This window comes from Myodes glareolus, chromosome 7 (assembly GCF_982192425.1).
Source record: "Myodes glareolus chromosome 7, mMyoGla1.1, whole genome shotgun sequence".
Lineage (NCBI taxonomy): Eukaryota > Metazoa > Chordata > Mammalia > Rodentia > Cricetidae > Myodes > Myodes glareolus.
Genome location: NC_142032.1, coordinates 41,702,766 through 41,723,428, shown reverse-complemented (window position 1 = coordinate 41,723,428; position 20,663 = coordinate 41,702,766).

Sequence of the window (20,663 nt, the reverse complement as noted above, 5' to 3'; positions counted from 1 at the left end):
TATGGAGAGAGAGAGAGAGAGAGAGAGAGAGAAAGAGAGAGAGAGAGAGAGAGAGAGAGAGAGAGAGAGAGAGAGTATTTGAAATGTGTGCCTGAGGACAGAAATCCCTCAACCATAAAGGGACTCAGAACACAGGGACAATCTAATCTTCAGTACTTGTGTATCTGGCCCTTATAGGTTTTTTCCATCATTTACCAAAGGTTTTACTACTTTTCCGTAATTCTAGTACTTTTGTCAGGTTAAGTTTGCAACATTATGAAGAGGAAAAGAACCATCAGGAAGACCTCTTCATCTTATATAAAATGATGTTTTATGGCACCTTTAGACCTCAATGGTGAAGAATCATTTCTACCTATAGCTAGTCCTCATACTCTTTACTTCCTACCTTCTCACACAGCCTTTCTTATGAATAATTAATCTCTTTGTCTCTATCTATCCAAAAATGCCTATGAGAGAAGAGACAGTCCATCCAACACATAGCTTGACCTCCCTTCCTCATAAAAAATGTATTTTTATAAATACTTTGTATTTTTTAAATTGGTTTTTGTATTTGATATAATTTTATATATAAATATTTATGCATATGCAAGTGTATACACACATGTGTAAACACATGTTCATATCAGATTTTTATTCAGAATGATCAACTTGTTGATTTCCAATTTATTTTATTTATTGAAAAATTTTCCTTGTTCCATTTATATTCATTTTCTAAAAAAAATATTTCTGAAAATACTCAAGACATACATCTATTAAAGAAATTGAATCAACAATAGAGAACTTTACAAATTAGAAGGGTCATTGGTGAACTCTATTAACATCATGGGTTCATTTATCAAAACATTATATACAATGACTTTTGTGTCAACTACTAATGAAGGAAATTAATGTTTTGCTAGTAAAATGGTATAAACCTAAAATTCCAAAGCCAAAGACATGGAATACTATGAATGTTTTAAAGTCAGTAAGATCCATTTAAATTACTTACTGAATGAGCTGACAGGATAGCAGGGAGAAATACAGTGACAAATAGAAAATAGTTTAATTACACATATAGGAGCAAAATTTGTGGATGTAGCCAAGTCCAGGAGACCATGAGAGCACCTTTCCTCTCTCTGCTAAAAGTTTAGTTATGTAATGCTAACTCCTGGTTATGTGGAAGAATAACGGAAACAGCAGCTCAAGATTTTATATTGAGACGACAGAGAGCAGCACACTCAGAAGCCATGAAGTAGTTGAACAAAAATCTCAGTGGCAGGACTATACTATTTTCCTATTAATTGTTCAGGGAGGCCCATGAGTCACCACAAAGTCCCAAAGGCTTTGACACTGCTGTTGGATGTATGATAGAACTAGTCAGTCACTACTGCTGAAGACAACAAGTCATTGGTTGGAGGAAGTGAACAATTTACTTCAAAAGAAGATACTCTTCGGGAGAGTTTTCTGTATGTGAGGCAAGGAATTCCAATGATCCAGGTTTTGTGAGTTGTCAGCCATCTATGGGTAGAATTTTGGTGATGCAGTGGCCAGAAACTAAGCCATGCTATTGTAAATAACTCTTCACTCATGCACCTTTAAGCAACCCCAATAAATTTTCAGATATGAAAGATAGAAAGAAAGAAAGAAAGAAAGAAAGAAAGAAAGAAAGAAGGAAGGAAGGAAGGAAGGAAGAGAAAGAGGGAGGAAAGGAGGGAAGGAGGGAGGAATGAAGAAAAAAGGAAGGAGGAAGAGAAGAAGGGAGAAAGGAAAGAAGAAGGAGGGAGGGAGGAAGGAAGAAAGAAAGGAAGGAGGAAGAAAGGAAAAAAGAAAGAAAGAAATATATTTCAATATGAATAGTGCGTAAATAGCCTCCCAACAATAAATGTCCTGAACAGTTAGAAAAACTCACTTCTGCTCTTATTTGAATCCTCATTTACTTATGAGTCCCCTGGGTATATTTCTGCTTGACCATCACACCTAGAAAACAGCTTTCACCCAGAGTACTCACCAGTTGCGATAGTTCCCTAAGTCAACGTTTAAGTTGCACACTGAATCTCAGTAGCTTAATTGGCAACATAATTTGTGATCTGCCTTGGGCTTTGTTTGATAGTTCAAGACAGAATGGTGTCAATTTTTCTCAATTCTATGCTGTTTGGGGGGGGTATCAAGAATTATCAAAAGTGATAAATTAGAATCATCTGGTCTTTCTTATTCACCCACATGCCAGGAATTTGATGATGCTGTAACTGAGATTCAAGTGCTGTATCTTAAATGAAACACGTCTGCATTGTCTTCCCATGGTTTCCAAATATGAAATTTGGATTTGGAAGGCATACATCCTGCGACAGAGATGGAGAGACATTCTCATGACCTAGTGTTTGAGGTGACATAGAGTTATTCTTGCCACAGTCTAATCAACAGACTTTTCTCAAATTCATGGAATCTACTTCCCAGCTATGTTCTTATACAGAAGAACACTGAAATCTTGGTGATGTCATGTGTTTGGAAGATTCAGTTGCCATAGCCTGGTTTTGTAAAGAAAATAACTCACAGTCGTTAATTTATAAACAGCAGAAGTCTGTTTCCCAGAGTCCTGGAGCCAGGGAAGTGCAACAACATAGCAATAGCAGATTCAGAATCTAAAGTGGACTTGTTCCGCATTTTCAGATAATAAATAGAAACTACTCCTATGTCCTCAGGAAAATATCAAACTAGCTACTCAAGCCTTGTATTGTGGGACCTCATTGTTGGGGCTTAGGGTTCAACATCTCACTCTGGTGGAGACACAAATATTGAAAGCATAACAGAAGCCCCCCCCCAAAAAAAAAATCCTTTGAGAATATTACAATTGATCATAAACTTGATGACATTATTGGTTTGTATTCACCAGAAATGTAGTCCCAATCTTCACACATTCTTTTACATAATGTTTCTTGGATATAAGTTGTATATTTTAGACACTGACATAGAAACATATTTTGTCTTTATTTCTAAAAGAAATACTGCATAGTTTCTCAGATCTGAAATTTTGTAAGCCTGTTTATCTTAGCTTGCTATAACCGTAATAGAAATTTTGTACGTATATGTGTGTGGGTGTATGTTTAATATATTTGAGCATGTATTTCTGTATTTTTATGTTAAATTACATAAGGTTATGTGTATACATGCTGCACATTTGTGAGCAGGCTAGAGGTTAAGTTCATGTATAAACTAAGAATACTTTCCTGCCCCATCCCACAGTCACCATTAAATAATCACTCCAAGGCTTAATATTAATTACAGAATGTTTGGCCAAGAACTTAGGCTTATTACTTACTAGCTCTTACTTTTAAATTAAGCCATTCTATTAATCTATGTATTACCATGTGGCCATGGCTTTACAGGTTCTCTGGCATCTTGCTTTTTGGGTAGCTGGCTCCCTCTCTCTGTGATTTCACCCTTCCTTCTCCCCATATCTCCTTTTAGCTTTTCCTTAACCTTATTCTTCCTGGCTACAGGACAAATCAGCTTTTATTATCAGCCACGGAGGGCAACACACTTTCGCAGTGCACAGAAAGATTATCCCAGAAGACTCTTATGTTTTCATCAAGCATTCTGCGCCTTACTTTTTGTGACAAGGTCTCTTCCTGAACATTGATCTTCACTTAGTGAAGCTAGTATCCAATTAGCTCCAGGGCTATGCCTGTTTCCCCTCCACTGCACCCGTATTACAGAGGTGCACAAATTTTTTTCTGTGGCTGCTTGGGATCTGAACTCAGGTCTTCATGTTTGCATGACAAGCATTTTAGCCACTCACCCATCTCGATAGTCCTAAGAATAGGTTTACATACAGATATGGAACTGTTTTTTGCTCACTATAGTAATTCATTTTTAGACAAAAAATCTTTAACATTTTAAGCATTTGAATGTTGTAGAACATTATTCTAAGACATGCTACAGCCGGGTGGTGGTGACGCATGCCTTTAATCCCAGCACTGGAAAGGCAGAGATAGGCAGATCTCTATGAGTTTGAGGCCATCCTGGTCTACAAGAGCTAGTCCCAGGACAGGGTCCAAAGCTACAGAGAAACCCTGTCTCAGAAAAGAAAAGAGAAGAAAAGAAAAGAAAAGAAAAAAGATGTGCTACATCTGCTTATGCTGTGGAACTTTGTTAATGATGCAAAGATGTGTGGCATTCTTTTATGTTACATTTGTTTAACTCTGTGAAGCTATGCTACTTTGCCTGTCTAAGACACCTGATTGATCTAATAAAGAATCAATGACAATAACAAGGCAGAAGAAATGATAAGCAGAGGGGATGAGAAATCCAGGAGGAAAAGATGGAGGAGCAAGAGAAAGAGAAAGAGAGGAAAACTCCAGGGGCTAGCCATCAGCTACACAGAAGGCCCCTAAAAAAGAAATAAAGGAAGATATACAAAAATAAAGCCAAAAGCCTAGTTACGAAATGTAGGCAGGTTAATTTAAGTTAGGAAAAGCTGGCAAGAACCCAGCCAAGCTAAGGTTGGATATTCATAAGTAAGAATGAGAATCCATGTGTTATGTTGTCTATTTGGGAGCTGAGTGGTGGGCCCCCAAAAGAGCAAAGAACAAAGAGACAAAGAGCGAAGAGAAATAAAAAAAAAACAAAACAAAACAGAAATACTTGAATAAGTGTCCTCTGGATCTTTCCGTTGCCTTTAAATAGAGAAATCCTAGACATTAGGTATGGTAAATCTGGAAACTGAAGTAGAAGGATAACCAGTTTTGGGCTATCTTGAGCTACATGATAAGTTCCAATATATAACCTATATTAATAAAATCTGCTGCTAGAATAGAATCAAATAATTTTGAAATTTTATTTATTAGCCATAGAAACTTACACTCAATATATTTTGTTAGAAAAAAATTGTTCCCATCTGTGGCAGGAGGAAGCGTCTCTGAATTTCTTTGAGAAATTAAGAAAAGAATATGTTTGTCTGTCAGTATCTAACATACACAACTTATTACCAAGAAACATTAAGTAAAAGAATGTGTGAAGTTTGGGACTGTATTTGTTGTGGATACAAATCAATAATGCCATCAGGCTTATGATGAATTCTAATCTCCTCAATGGGTTCTTTCAGGACTGCTGAGTAAAACACTGATGTTCACAGAGAGAAAATAGACTTGAATGAGGAGAGACTGGGCTTTCTTTAGTACTTCTAGAATTCTCCATTTATCTTCAAGCTGATCTCCTAGAGCTGGAAACTGGCCCAGTTTTGACAGGACATCCCTGTTGCTTGCTGAATTTCCAATGACAAAAAGCTGGAAATATTCTTTGTTTTGATATATTCTACAAGACCCAGCATCTCTAAAAGCATGTTTTTAAAAACTCTGAGATACAAAAGTTCTACATTATATCAAATTCTGATTTTTAGTAGAATCAACACAAAGGGCAAACCACAAAATTAATTGGAACTTTGATACTTGCATTGAATAGCAGCTATAATTCAAAGATTTCAATGTAAAAATCATGTTGACTTCTGTAAGCTCATTTGTGGGAATTCTTAGTAATTTGGGGAGGAATGAGTTTAAAAGGGCGGAAAATAAGAGCAACAGAAATGTAGCCAAGTTCACAAGCAATTTAAGCTACTAAAATAAAGCAAACCCTGGGAAATATTTTTAGAATGTTGGTAGATTTGGTTGCTCAATATTTGCCTTGCCCCTCTCCCTTTGCGAAAGTTCCTTTGGCTCTGAGTCCAGTTGGATTAGACACCCAAAACATCAATACTTACGACTTGGGACTTAAAGCAGCATCTTCTAAGTTCCCTAGGAGCCAGAACCATGATAAATGGTAAAAAAAAAAAAGGGGGGGGGGGTCTGAGTTCCTAAATTTGTCATCAAGTGGCCAGAGCTTGCCAGGAGGACTCAGGTCCCTGTCTTCAACAGATGTTCTAGTTCTTGAAATTTCCCACAAGCTACATACACAAAGGAAGGAGCACTAATGATTAATTTACCTTACTATTGTCACTTTGTTTTACTTCGGGTATCAAAATACTTGTCTAGTTTAGAAAACAAAGGTAACTTGAGCCTGGAGTCTATCCACATTAGAGAAGGTAACGGGCTCCAGAGTTTGAGCTTGCGACTGGGTAGCTGAAATCCTGGATGCTCATCTGTGCCTGCCTCAGATTTATCAGCAATGGTGTCATTAAATTTTTCAGGTCAGTAAGCCTTCAGATACTTACATTATATAAAAATTGGCAAAACCAAACCACCAAATAAATTTATTAAACTAAAACACAGAAGGTTCTCAAATCAAATGTGTCCACTGATTAATAAAACACTAACTTAAAGTTCAAAACGACTTAAAAAGGTACAGTGCATTCTCTAGGTTCCCCAGTGTTCCTAGGGGAAAGTCCTCTTGCACTGTTTAAATATTGAGCACTGATTTTTACTTAAGATTTTACATGAAAGGATATTGTGATCACTTGGTCACAAAGGCATATTTCTTTTCACGAAGATTAATTAAGAGCGGAATATGGTATTTCAGCTTTATACAGCACAGACTTCAGAGCTTGAGTTTGGTTCTGCAGGGAAAGGCAGTTTTCTACCTCAAAGAAAGCCACTGTGGAAAAAAGCATGCATTAAAGAATGGATCACATACATTTCTAAAATGTCAAATGTCTCCTGTTGAAATCTGTGGCTACATAAGAAATTGAACCCCTAGATTTAACTCTAAATATTTGGGCTAAATATAAAACACCACCTAGAGGCTCCAGAAAATGAACAGATTCTATCCCAGGAAACTTACTCCACACCAGGTCTGAAGAAACGATGCCCTCAGTGGTTTATAGGAAATCGTAGCACTGTAGAATTCTACTGAGTTGTGCTGTGTGGAATGTGTTCTCCTCTACTTCCATATGGCTGATTTGATTTTTCTTACATCATAACCAAAAGTTACCTTGACTGAAATCACATTGAATGCTCCCTTTGACTGTGATGAGGAACAGTTCAGGTCTCATTAGGCCTCTTTTCAGGCTTCTCCAAGTATGAACAGCTCAGAGATCAGTGGAATTCTTGGGCAAGGGCATTACAAAGAATTTCACCTCCCTTCTGGCTTCATTTGTAGCATTTTCTCTGTCCTCTCTAATGACTCCAATTGCTGTGATCTCTTTCCCATTCTTCTAGGATGGAAGTCAGCCTGCTATTTCTTGAATCTTAGCTGGGCTATTCACCTACTGCTACAACAGAGGCTGCCTGGCACATTTAGAGTGGATTGTGCTGAATTGTGTTCAGCCATGCTCATTGCATCTTTTATGACCTCTTCCAATACCTGTCTGACTTTGTCTGTTGCAGACCTGTGCTGGTTGTTCTGTATTTTATCCAGTGTTTATAGCTATTAAGTGTAGGAAGTTCCATTTCTTATGTTCCAGTGTCACCACCAACATAGCTGTTTTTGTTTGGCCCTTTTTGTGTGTATTCATAGGAAGAGGGGACATAAAGTGTGCTGGCTGTATGCTGGCTAGTCTTATGTCAACTTGATACACAAACTAGAGGTATCTGAAAGGAGGAAAGTTTATTGAGAAAAGGCCTCTGTAAGATCTAGCTGTAAGGCATTTTCTTAAAAAGTTATTGATGGAGGAGGGCCTAGCCTGTTGTGAGTGGTGCCATCCCTGATCTGGGTTCTATAAGAAAGCAGGTTGAACAAGCCATGGGAAGCAAGCCACTAATCAACATCCCTCCATGATCTCTGAATCAGTTACTGTCTCCAGGTTCCTGTTCTATTTGAGCTACTTACCTGACTTCCTTTGATGAGGAAAAGCAATATGGAAGTGTAAGACAAATAAACTGTTTCCTCCCCAATTTGCTCTTTATTCATGGTGTTTCATCACAGCAATAGAAACCTTGACTAAGACATGAAGGACAAGAAAGACTGTAAATTTATGCCCACCTTTCTTTGGGTTTGTTTGATTGAGTTCTCTGCTATTTCTAGACTCTGTAGTCATAAACTTTATTTTTTTTTCTGGTTCCAAATCCAAAGGTCAAAGTGTGAGTTGAAAAGGTTTCGGGCTTCTTTCATGAACTCAGATTGCGCCATGATGGAAAGGGGGAGAGCAGAGGTGGACAGAAAGCAGTTTGCCTGGCTTTGTGAACATTTCTCCCAACACTCTTATTAGATACTTTAAGAATCCTGAGAGATTTTGTAATCTATTCTTTCTTACCTAGTGTGTACCCAAATATTGAAAATTAATTGGTTACATGGAATACCAAATAGGGATATCTCATTATTTTTCATAAAATTTAATTTTCTACACATATAAATATACTAAAACTAATATATGAATTTTAATCTAATACCTAGTTAATATTCAAATCTTTTCAATTTTCTACAAAATATCTCAAAACCAAGATGCTAATGAGGACCATACTTCCCTTCTGTGCTATCTTTGTGATAAGCGCCTACTGAAGGAGTCAGACGTGTTAAATATACATGTCCTAGACTTGACTATTCACTTTCTTGTGATTCTATTTAAGTTGCTACTCTTACTTCAGCATATGTGTGTGTATTGTGTGTCTGTGTGTGTGTGTGTGTGTGTGTGTGTGTGTGTGTGTGTGTGTGTTGCTTTACTGGAACTGCCCTAGCAGAAGACATCAGACAAATATTTAAATACCAGAATTTTATTATGGACAGCTCTGAAGGACAGAAATGCAAGATTGAGGTGCTGGTAGACTGACCTGTGGTTAGGTCTTTAACCTTACAGAAAGCTGTTCTGTCCCCCCAGGTCTTTTCTCTTTTGCCAGCTCATGACTCATGTCTCTTCTTCCCCTTATGCATGAATGTATCTCACTAAATCTCTATCTGTGGAACCTTCATTGTCTTCTTAAAGGGTCTATCTCAGAATATCGTCACTTTGCTAAAAGCTTTAATCCCTGAACTTTGTGAAATTTGGGGTACACAATTTCATCTACAATAATATAAAATTAGAAACTTGAGCTAAGTTCAGATTTAAAGATCTCTCCCTCTCTCAGTCTCTCTGCCACCTCAGTTAACATAAGAAAGATCATCCTTACTGGTATGCCCAGGCACTTGCCTCCCAAATCATTCTAGATTGCCAAGTTGATAATCATACTAACCATTGCATATCTCATATATACAGAGTGGGACTTTCTGTTTTGTGAGCCACTTTAAAAAAAAATGTCTTCTGTGGGTTAAAGAAATCCCATTTTTATATTACTATGATTACATATTTTCCATGTTTTATCATTGTGTATTCTATTGAACATAAAGACATACTTCTAATATTTTGGAGGCAATTGAAGTGTCACCTTTTAATAAAGGACTTCTTTTTTTCCCTTATTTATTTATTTAAAGTATTTCCACTTCCTCCCCTCCTCCCAATACCCTCCCGCTCCCGCTCCCCCCCACTTCCTCTCCTCCTCCTTCCCCATTCCCAAGAGCAGTCAGGGTTTCCTGCCCTGTGGGAAATCCAAGTTCCTCCCCCCTCCCTCCAGGTCCAGGAAGGTGAGCATCCAAACAGAACAGGATCCCGAAAAGCCAGTCCATGCAAAAGAAACAAGACCCAGTGCCATTGTCAATGGTTTCTCAGTCAGCCCCCATTTCAGTCACATTCAGAGAATCCGGTTTGATCACATGCTCGTTCAATCCCAGTCCAGCTGGCCTTGGTGAGCTCTCATTCGATCAGTCCCCTTGTATCAGTGGGTGAACGCACCCTTCGGTCCAGACTTCCTTTTTCATGTTCTCAATAAAGGACTTCTTTACCCCAATGGAAACCATTGAGTTATGTTCCGTGAACATAACCATGCCATGTTCCTCATCAGTTTTTTCAGATTGTGATTGATACCTGAAATTATCCTGTCAACTATTAGTTAAAACGTTGATTGCTTCCTCTCGATGGGTATCTGAATTTCCTTGTTACAGCATTCCTCTGTGTGTCCATATGTAACTCTTCCTTCTTGATCAGTGACATAAGTAGAGCCTGTAAGAGTGAACATTGAAAATAGATGGCCCTTAGTATTTGGTATATTCCTTTTTGCTTACAGTCTTCCTTGAATCATAGTATCTCCTTCATTTTAAGTGTTCATCGTGTATCTGCTACCACTGAGTTGAAACTATAGACCTCAGATAGAAGTTATGGTGGTGGTGGTGATGATGATGATGATGATAGTGTCAGCTAAGACTTATGGGGCACAATTGCTCTTCACAATAATCATATGACAGTTGCTGCTACAATTTTCTTTACAGATGAGAAAACAGTCAGAGTAATTAAGTTACTTTCAAATTTCATAGTTTAATAAAGATTTGTTAATAGTAAATTGGAAGCTATAAAGACTGTAACCGAACCAAACTTGGAAAATTTGCATAACATAAAGTCAACGTAGAAGTCAAAGAGATGGTTTAAAGTGCCTGCCCTATATACATTTGAGATTCCTGGCATCCATGTGAAAATTTGGGCAAAGCAGTGCATTTCTGCGATGCAGCTTCTGGGAAGTCAAGGTGAAGATTCAGCCAGGCTAGCCAATTAATGGGTGCCAGGTTCCATGAGAAACCCTAAAATAAGATGGAGATATATTCAATGATATCTACCTCTGTTTTCCATACACACATACAAACATGCTTGCACATACAGGTATATATACATATAAATAGGCATGCACACACCATTATAACAAAATTAGTAGAGAGGAAATTGGATATTAATACTGTGGTGTCTTGACAGCTGTTTCAAGGTGGGTTAGTCATCCCTAAAAATGCACAGAAATGTGCTAAGTACAGAGCGGTAAAAATACCAACTTACTTTATCAGATGTCTCATTGAGCACTAGATGTTCTGCACAGGTCATTAACTATTAAACTCACCTGAAACCTGATGAAGCTGCTCTCAGTATTCCCATTTTATATGTGAGATTTTCAAGTACAAATGAAAATAGTGACAGCTCTACGATCCTGTACTTTATGAGCAACAAAGGCAGAACCAGACTTCTCTAAATCTATGCTTTTAAACTTCTGCACCATGCCCCGGGGGCTTCTGAGTGATTAAAGCAGTGGTTCTCAACCTGTGCATCATGATCCCCTTTGGGAGGTTGAACAACCCTTTTACAGGGTTTGTGTACCAGACATCCTGCAATAAGATATTTACATTACAATTCACAGCAGTAAAAAAAAATCACAGTTATGAAGTAGCAATGAAAGAAATTTTATGGTTGGGGGTGTCATCACAAAATGAGGAAATGTATTAAAGGATCACAACAATAGGAAAGTTGGGAACCACTAGATTAAAGATATATATCTCACTGTGAGAAAACATTGGTCTACACATGTTCTTTTTGTCCTTAGTCTTATAATCCCAATTCTCAGGTTTATTATCTTGGTCAATCCAAATACGACAAAATTATAAGTATTAGTAAATGATAAAGAATGAGAAAAACGAACCAGTGAACGTGTACAGCCCTCAAAAGCTATGGCTTGCCTTTAGGTAACAGTGATCATTTAACTAAGGTCAAATTTTAAATAGACCTTGAGAATCAGCAATTTTTTCACTTACTATATGTTATTTTTAAGTTACTATCCCTTTAATACAGTGCATATCAGAATTGAATATTGGTTAAAAGTTTCATGAATTTAGAGCTATTGTATTTTAAAGGATAAGGTAAGTTAGAGGGTAAGTTGCCAAGACAAATTTCCCAAACCCGGAATGGATGTTTGATTATAGAGGAGTATGATTCTCCCTCAGAAGCCTTAAGCCACCTTCAAGTTTCTTTTTTCTTGCATAATGTTAATTACAGAGCTCAGGGAAAAAGAAATGATGATCAAATGCAAAAATTTCATCTTGACAAGACTTGAATTTTGCCCCATATTTTTTAAAACAACTATGTTATAAAACAAAAATATTATTTTCAAAGAAAATTCAACTGCTATTGAACCAAGTAGTGTATAATAAAGAACCATATTTAGATTTCTTTTTAAAAATGAACCCATCCATATGGCAATGAAATACATACTTCCAAAACACACAGTTCATCACTTGTGGTACCAAATCATGACAGACAAACTTATCAATTAATTATTTCATAAATATTGGATTATCAGAAACATCCAAGAAAAATGAAACAACCATATCTTTACATTTAATAATTAACATTTTATTCATATATGTAACAATAAATGTATTGACATCTTCATGATGATATGTATTTTACAAATAACATTTTATATATGGTATTTTACATATATTTTGTCTTTAAAATAAATAATTATGGTCTAAAATACAGAGAACATACAACTATTACTGGAAAAAAGAAAGTATATTTTGTAATGAATTCAAAACTGAAGGGAAGTTAATTATATGTATCTAAACATTTTTTGCTGACTGTTTCTAATGAGTCCATATTCTCTAGAATTATCAGGTACTGATTTTAAACCATTATATAGTGTTATAAAATTATTCTACAAAAAGAAAGAATATTTCACGTGTGGTTATTAGCAACTGAAAAAATGAGAATGAATAAATAACTTGAAAACTGCACGGTCTCTATAATACCAAGTGGACTGATCAGTGTAGCATTAAATAAGCTTTATCCCCCAATAACATAAGTAACACACTTATAGCATATCTACCTAAATATTTATACCACATATTCTCCAGTAGCCACAAACGATACCAAGACTGTTAAATAACTTCTAGAATTTGATAGAATATTATTAATAGTATAGTAACAAAGTAACAAAATTCCTGTCACCTAGGTAAACAAAGTACACAGCTGTATATTTACTAGCCCAAATCACATAGCCCAGCCACATAGACTATAACTAAAGACATTATACCAAGGACATAAACTATTTAAAATGTAAGCATCCTACCTCCTGAAAAATGAAAGCTCTGAAGTATTTGCCACATTTAATTTAGTTCTTGTGACAGCAAACAGATCTCTGCTTGATTTTTATCCACTCAGAACTCTCTGAACCAGAAATTAACTGGTTCTGACATCTTCATTCAATAACAGCTCAAAAGCTATCTTCATTACACCGTATAAAATTTATTTTTCCGACAGTGCACAAATATGAATATAGTCATCCAAGCTTAGCTTCACTCTTGGCAGGTCCAATGTCAGAGAAGAAAACATTTGCTAGGGTCATTTGTCTCTGTCAGTTATCCATCTCACCCTTGTCGGGAATCGAGTTTTGAAGTTTTTATCTCTTAAACAAACACATCTTCATGTGTGGAGCAGAAGCACAAATCTCAATGTGTGTAAGTTTCTTATGATCCACAAGCATTCTGTATAGGTTTATGAAGTAGAGAAACTTAACTTCTGGTCTTCAACAGATTCTATTTGAAAGTAATTCTTTGAAGATAACACAAAGGTACAAATAAAACCAGAACCCACTCACTACAGGTGAAACTGGCATCTGTACAAGAAGGAAACAGGATTCTGAAATTTACATGGAGCATTTCCAGGTACAGGAACACAGGCATGCCATCTCTTCCCCCTCCTGCTCTGCAGTCTGAAGTGATCCGGAGGAGATGACTGTCTCCCAGCTGGGAGGTTGTGACCACGGGTTTCTGCTCTGGAGATACGGGTGTGGTCCTCCAGTCTCAGCACACTGTAGTGGTGGACCTGCTTCACGGTTAGGACCTCGGTAGGATGGAACAGAAAACATTTTGGCCCCTTGACTATATCTCATTTGAAAACCAGGGAGAAGAGATACGGGCATTATCATTGCAAAAGAGAAGTATCAAAGCTTGAAGAAAGCTTCATCTTCGTTGGGGACTTTTGTGACTCCTTCATAAATTTCTGGAAATAGCTGATGCTGACTCATTCGTCTTGGGGGACACATTCTTTGGGTCCAACGTTTTCCTGGTGTTTAGCTGTGAAATCTCAGATTATCTATGTTGCCTGGCAACACAATAACTTGCTAGACATTTTTATTTTGATGTACTTAACTGAAAACTTTCAGAAGGAGGACAGATGGTTTTAAGATTTTGCATTTGATATCTGTTAAGAAAGAATATACTTAATTCAAATGTGTTCTCTTAACTCAAGAAATTCTAAATTAATTTTTATATGCTAACAAGTTTCATTTACAGGGATGTTAATATCCTCAACATTTCCTTCTATCTCTAGCACAGATGTTCTTATCTCTACCCACACTCAATGAAATCTCTCCCCACGGACAGTGTAGGTAGAATTTCTGCTCCTAAAATACATGTCTAATAATACAACTAATCCCTTCTTTTTCTATTTATTTTTTATTTCTGTTTATGCGTGTCTGACTATGTGTCTCATAAATGCATGTAGAGGCAAGAAGAGGGTGTCAGATCCCCGGAACTAGTGTTATACATGACTGTGAGCAACTGATGAGGAAACAGAATTCCTGATGTCCTGTGCAGAAGCAGTAAATGCTGATAATGGCTGAGCCATCTCTCGAGCCCATAATTCTTTTGTTTTGTCATCATGACAAGATGAGAGAGTAAAAGAGGAATAGGAAAGGAAGGGAAGGGAGAGGAGGAAGAAGTGTTCAGAAGGAAGGGGAGAAAGAAGTGAAAGGGAGGCAACAAGAGACGAAGAAAGGGGAGTGAGTTTATAACTAAACTGCCATTCGGGGAATTGCTTTGTCTAAGTACTAAAAGTTAATTTCCAGATAATTTGTATAGAAAATAAATATCCTTACAGAGTATATATCTGTAAGATTTATATATAACTTGGTATGAATGAAGTTATTTATCCATATTCCCCCAAATTCAATATATCAATAAGTTTTTATAAAAACTTTCGAATTAAAATATTTATCACAATATTATTACTAATGTGTTAACAAATGAATTATAAACTTTTCAAAGAAAAAAATTAATGATATATCCATGAAACAGAGCAAGAATTTATTATATCATATGTAAGAGCTGGTTACAAAGATTGCATATAGAGCAGGATGTAGTTTTGGCAAAATTAAAAGGGGGAAAAATAGAAAGAGTATAACTTGACACCCCTGAAAAGAGTGAACTCATTTGAGGGAATATCTCCATTGGATTAATGCATGGGTGTGGGCGCCTATTTTCTTGATTGCTAATTGATGTAGGAAGGCCCAGCCCACTGCTTGAAATGCCAGTCCTGGACAGGTGGGTCTGGGTACATACTCTAAGAAAGCAAACTGAGCAAGCTAGGGAGCAAGCCAGAAAGCTAGTGTTTTTCTGTGGCCTTGGCTTTGGTTTCTGCCTGGAGTTCCTGCCTTGTGCTCTTGGTGCTTGCCTGTAACCTGGGAGTCAAAATCCTCACTTCCCCCAAGTTGCTGTTGATCAGTGTTTAATCACAGCAATAGAGACACAAACTACAACAGCTGGAATCTGAAGAAGGAGGAATTTCTACAGCAACTTCAGGCTGCCGAGCAAGCTACTCTTCCTCCTAAGATCTAGAGCAGTTGCTAAGAAAGACTCTAAGAGCCTATATTAATCTGGGCAATAGGTGACCCAGAGGATATTGAGCTACTGTTGGCAGGGGCTAAACGTGTTTGGGAACAAATCTGTGTTGTATTTGGCATAGCTCCCTCCATTTTTTTCTCTTCTGACCTTTACACAGAGTGACTTCTCTAATCTGAACAGTCATACTGGCAATGCACCTGAATGGAACTGCTGCTTGTAAACTGGCTGCTTCCCAGTTGCTTCCCAGCAGGTCGTATGTTTAGGTGAACAGCTAATCACTGAGTTAGAGATGAACATGAGACGTTTTAGGTATTTTGGGAGAAAATAATAGAGGGGAAACTGTGGTCTGGATGCAAAATAAATCAATGAAATTAAAAGTTAATAATCTTAAAATGTTTGTAACTAAATGGTGAAAGAAAAAATACAAATGTAGGATGCCTTAAACAGGGCTTAGTGGGAGAATGGAGGTATTAACAAATAGATTAGGAGAGAAAATTGTCTGAAAAATCTAAGACCTTGCCCTAGACAACTAGAAGAGTAGTTAAATCCACAGTAAGATACAAGAAAAAGAGCAGTAGAAACCAATGGAATAAAAACAGAAAACCAATATAGAAAATCAAGAAAAGCAATACAGATCCATTCAAAATACAAATAAAATCTGTTTTTTTCCAGTTTAAAAAAGAAAGAGAAGTAAGAAATTAATACTGCAGAAATGGAAGCTGACACAACTTCATAGTTTCCCATGTATATTAAAAATAATAAAGGAATATTGTAAACAATTCTATAACAATACATTTGATTCCCTAGAATAAATAGCCAGTTTCATTATAGATTAAATCTTCTGCGGTTAAGAAGAAACAATGTGAATAGGCTCATAATTATTTTAAAAAAATGAATCAATGAATCATAACTTTTCATAAAGAAAGCTCCAGACCTAGGTGAGTAGATTGATAAACTGATAATATTTATTGTTCAGTAAGGAAGATATTTTAGCAATTTTCTTTTATTTAGGAAGATAAAATCAGAGAAAATATTTGCTCATTCACTCTCTGAGGTCATTCATTCGACACTGAAGTAAAAATAATGACGTCAAAAGCCAAAAAACTGATTAAAAACAAGAACACAAAACTCTAGGACTGAAAAGCAATTATAACCAGAAGGCATTGTATGGAATTGATAAAGTTCATTTATATAAGTATGTATAAACAATGAATGAGTGAAATTTGAGATTTAAAAATTTTAGCATTAGCATCCTCCAAAAATGAAATACTTAGCTGCATATTAAGAAAATGACAAAAGGTGTATATAAGGACAACCACAAGATCCCTTTGAAAGATAGCAAAGAACTAGACAAATGGGATTTTTCATGTTATTTTAGAAAAAGTTGGTACCTTTGTGCTATCGTTTCTACTGAAAATCACTGAATGGGTTCAATGCAATCCTAAACCAAATTTTAAAATGTTATTTTGTGGATATCTCAAAACTATTTCTAAAATTTATATGAAGATGCACAATACCCAGAATGCTAAACTCCATTTTCAACAATAGGAACAAAACTGGAGGACTAAGCATTCCCCAACTCAAAAGTCATTCTACAGTGAGGCAGCATTGGGAAAAGAATCCATTGATACATCAAAGGAAAAAATAAGAAGCCAAAGGTCCATGCACACACAGGGTCAACTAATCTTTAGTCATCAGAGGAGTAAAGGCAATATAACCAAACCAAGGCTATATATAAAGAGAATGTAGTGAACCAATTCATTCTATGCATGAAAAAATAAATGATACATTGGTCAGTGGAAAAAAAACAATTTGAAAACATACAGAAGGATGTCACTGTAACATTCTGAAAAAGGTAAAATTTGGAGGTAGTAAAATGTTTAGTGTGTGCTAAAGGTTGTTGAGATAGAAAACTGAGTCTGAGCACACACAAATTTTAGGGCATGAAAATAACCCATGTGCTACTGCAGTGGTGGATATGTACCTTCATACATTTTCAGAGACTCATAGAATAGTGTGTGAATGTCAGTGCGAACTACAGTCCATGGCTGGAAATGATATATTATGTCCAACAAAATTATGTAGTGAAGTGTTGACAGCTGTTTTGTGTGTGCTGGGAAAGAAAATATATTGATATTCCTTATACTTCCTGGCCAATTTTGCCATTGATGTAGAACGTCTATAAAAATAGTTTCCTTTAGAAAAACATCTTTTATCATGTGTTTTGTTCTTCTTTGGATTAATTTCAATATGTGAAAAATTAGAGGTGTGTTCCATGTTTAAAAATAATTATTTCCATTTTAAAATTAAGACATTCCGTTTTATATACTGGGTGGTAATTGTGTCCGTGCTTAATCCATCATACAATTGCTTTGCAAGGATAATGAGCCTATATTTCATGATCCTAGAGAAACTAAATAACAAGGTGAACCCTAAGAAAAACATACAAAGATTCACCTTGGAAGAGGATATAGATAAGATCGCCTGACAAAATTGGGAGCTTGTGGATGGGGGAAAAGGAAAGGCAGAAGAGGAAGAGGAGAGGAGAAAGTGAGGCAGGAGGAAAACTTGGAGAACTTGATGGGATATACAAGATGGAAGAAGGACAGAGATAAGAGCAAGGAAAGAGATATTTTGATTGAGGAAGCCATTATGGGCTAGCAAGAAACCTGGCACTAGAAAAATTCCTGGGAATCCATAAGGATGACCCCAGATAAGACCCTAAGCAATAGAAGAGAGAGTGCCCGAACTAGCCTTTCCCTGTAGTCATATTGATGAATAGCTTAAATGTCACCATAGAACCTTCATCCAGCAACTGATGGAAACAGAGGCAGAGACCCACATTGGAGCACTGCACTGAGCTCCCAAAGTCCAGTAGAAGAGTGGGAGGAGTGAGAATATGAGCAAAGAGATCAAGGCCATAATGGGGATGCCCAGTGAAACAGATTACCTGAGCTAATTGGAGCTCACCAACTCTAGTTGGACAGGGAAGGAACCAGCATAGGACCAAAGTAGACCCTTTGAATGTGGGTGACAGTTGTATGGCTGGGGCTGACGTCAGGGCCACTGACAGTGGCACCAGGATTTATCCTCACTGCTTGTACTGGTCTTTGGGGAACCTATTCCCTCTGGATGGATACCTTGCTCAGCCTCTATGTAGTAGGGAGAGCCTTGGACCTTCCCCAAAGCAGTGTGCCTTACCCTCTTAGAGGAGTGGATAGGGGAAGTAAGTGGAGGGTATGGGAGGAAGGGAGGGAATGGGAAGTGGGATTGGTATGTAAAATTAGAAAAGATAGCTTGTTTTCCTTTTAAAAAACAAAATAAAAAGAATTTATTGTGCTCCAAATATGTCCCCAGTACTGAACATTTACAGAAGAATAAATTACAATTCCTATTCAACTGGAGCAAAATTCATGCATGTAAAGAACTGGGATAAAGAGCAAAGCAATGGCCTCAAGAAAAACATATAAAACATCATGTATATTTATGTTTATGAAAATGTAATCAGGAACAATAATGTACATAAATCTTGTGCGATATTTATATTTCTACTCAAAAAAATAAGACAAATTTTAACATTACTACTGACACTGGTTTTTTTCTTTATTTTAAGAAAAGATAGATTATAAAAATGGAGTAAATTAAAGGCCAGCCCCACCAAAGTCATACTGGCCTTCAAAGAGAGTTTCAGGCCAGTCATGACTACAGAGTGGGACCTTGTCTCATAAAAATCTTTTAAGATGCCATAAATTAAAAGAAGCACATACTCTTTTCTAAATATTAACATTTTAAATGAGGAATAACACATATAATTAAGTGTGTATATAACTTTTAATATATGTCTAATTATATACTATACTTAATAATTATATATACATAATAACACATAATAATATATACTGAACATGTAATTATAAATCCTTAGTTCCAGTTTTTTCATTGAAAATTCTTTTTCTTTTTTTAAGATTAAGTATTCTCTTCTTTTCCCTTATTTCTTCCTGAGAGTCAGAGTTGCACTGCCAAAGCAGGAAATATATTTTTAAAAGTTGAAAAAATAGGAAAACAGCAAGAGTTATAAAAACAGGAAGCAAGAAAGTCAGAAACATAACATTACAAATGCATGTTTAACCAAGTCTTCAGAGATAAGCGAGTGAGCACTTGGTAAATATGCTTTGTAGAAGTAATGCCCAAAGGTTGTGTTTGCTGTTGTGCTTGCGTCTGCTTTGCATGTGATCTGAGAGACCAGATGACCAGTAATCTCCCTTGCCCTTTCTTTTCTATAGTCTCTGTGGGCTTTGCACACAGATCCTTCCCTTGGCCATTGCCCACTCACAAGTTCTAAGGTGTCTGAGATGGTTAGCATTCAGCAAGTCACACCTTAGCCTGTCAGGAACTGGCGCCTCCTGCTCCCTGCATCAGCCTGTCGCTTCATTTCACTTCCAAAGAGCTCAGAGACATGACTACCATTTTAAACTCAGATCACAGGAAGGCCAAGACAGACAGCTTTGCCTCTCCTGTCATATCTCCTTAAGTCCGAGATATATACAGCCCTTATTAACCCCTCAAGCCCAAACAAGGAGAACTTAATAGATAGGTGATGGGACTGAGGAGTTTGAGATGCAATTTATAGAATGCCACCTCTTCCTAATTGTATGCATTAGACCAAAATGTACGACAGTCTTGAAATTTCTTTTATTGATTTTTATTGAACTCTACATTTTTCCCCTGCTCCCCTCCGTACCTCTCCTCACCTCTTCAACCCTCTCCCAAGGTCCCCATACTCCCAATTTACTCAGGAGGTCTTGTCTTTTTCTACTTTCTACTTCCCATGTGGATTAGATCTGTGTATGTCTCTCTTAGGGTCCTAATTGTTGTCTAGGTTTCCTGGGATTGTGATTTGTGGGCTAGTTTTATTTACTTTATGTTTAAAAACCACTTATGAGTGAGTACATGTGATAATTGTCTTTCTGTGTCTGGGTCACCTCACTCACAATGATGAAATTTTTGATTTAGTGCAATTTCTCAATCATTTACTAATGCTTATGAGACTAAGAAAAACATGCTATTTGTTTTAAAACTTTGAGTTAATACACCTTTATAGTTTTTATTTTCACAAATGCCCTGAAATCCAGATGGTAATATTTTCCTCATTACACTGATATCTATTCCCATATTTAACAAACTTTTTATAAGAGTTTACTTCATATCTACCACTCCTCCTGTGGTGAACCTACAAGGAGTACTACAATAGCCTTCTTATTTTCCATCGACTGTGGCCTTGTGGGAGAAGCAGA